Consider the following 1,727-nt stretch of genomic DNA (forward strand, 5'->3'; position numbering starts at 1 on the left):
ATTTGTCTTTTGCTTCTCACATTTCTCCACCTACCTTCCGTTAACTCTACTTCAATAATTCCTTGAGAACAAATTTGTCTCTTACTCATTCTAGTGTCTTCTACATAAAAAAAGCCTAATAAATGTTGATCAGATGGAAGTTTTTAAAAAGTCATGTCTGCCTACAACCAAATGTTACTCACGTAAACCAAGCTGACTTCTTTACCACCTATTGTCTTTTAAGAGCTTGGCGTACAAAGGCATGCTGTTTAAAACTCTGTGTGTGTGTGTACACACATCATATAATCATTTATATTTTATGCAACTATATATATATATTTCATAAAATGCAATGTTCCAGTCTATAAACTACTCTATCATGGTTCCTAAGGGATCACTTTAATTTGAAAAAGTCACCTCTTGAGTGCTCTCAGACAGATCCCACTTGACTAAAATAAAATCCTTTTCCAGGTGACTGGGCTGTCTTTCATCTTCCATTCATAAACTTTTACGAGAAAATAAAAGTCATGATAAAAATTCTTTTGTCATCTGACACCTCGTAGCAGATAACCCCTCAAAGTAGTGTGAGGCATACAAAAGAGTCCTTGTGTTTGAAAGATCAAATCAAGAGCAGACCAGAAAGATAAAATAAGACTTGCACAATTTTGTTTACTTAGCAAACTGAATGAAATTATAAAATCTGCCAGCCAGAAGTTGAACATATGCAAGAAGTGCATTTTGTAGTCATCTCTGGCGAAGGCTTCTTCACAAATTTTCTGCATACAATGCCTCTGAATTAAAGTTAAAAACTCCAAGAAAAGTGGCAGGTTGCGATGTAGGTAGTCGGAGAAATAGCTCAGACTATGAAAACAACCATAAGGGTCTGTTTAGTGCTAGAACCCAAAGGGAGTAGAATGGAGTTAGACTTGCAATCATGGTGACTACGATACTGGCCGAGTAAAATGTAATCCCAAAATAAGTGTGTTCCCAAAGGTGCTCCCTTGACTCACATCTGTAGTGAGGCGGGTAGCCATCTAGTCAAGTGGCATTTCTGATTAAGACTTTTAATTTTAGTTAAAAGATTACTAAAAGTAGCTTATAACAGTAGGTTACGATTTAGGTAATAAATTCAGGCAAAATAGGAGTTTATTTCATTCAGAGAAAGGGAATGATGAAGACTTCCAAGAGTGAGATGACATTTGCAATATTCTCTGAACATCGTTGGAGGAAAAATCCTGGGTTCAGATTTTCAGGACTTGGATCTTAGGCGAAATAATAGACTTTTCTCTCTCTCATTTCACTAAATTCTGAGTTCTTTGTTCAAGAATGTGTTATTGTTGTTTCTCAGGAATTCAAGGATTTTACTGAACAGTTTTTAAATGTAGGATCCTTAGTTATCTTTGTATCATCTGTGTCTCTTCTGTGTTCATCAGGCCTTCCAAGAGCAAATAAAACTAAATTGATAGTAAACAACCTCCCACATTGGTGGTAGCATATGACATAATGAAATATAACTTTTCTATATAAGAATATTTACATATAATTTATAACTATAAATAAGTATTATTTGATTTAACTAACATGTCAATTTAAAATGTTTTGTATCAGCTTATTAATTAGACTCTAAGTACCTTCTGATCTTTATATAGCTTAGATATATACATTCTGAGTCAGTGTTCAGTGAATTGAATTGGTTTCTATTTAAACTTTAAGCAAACAAGACTCCTAATTTGGTTGTCCTTTCTTAT

Source organism: Equus asinus, chromosome 22 (genome assembly GCF_041296235.1).
Source record: "Equus asinus isolate D_3611 breed Donkey chromosome 22, EquAss-T2T_v2, whole genome shotgun sequence".
In the NCBI taxonomy this organism is placed as follows: Eukaryota; Metazoa; Chordata; class Mammalia; order Perissodactyla; family Equidae; genus Equus; species Equus asinus.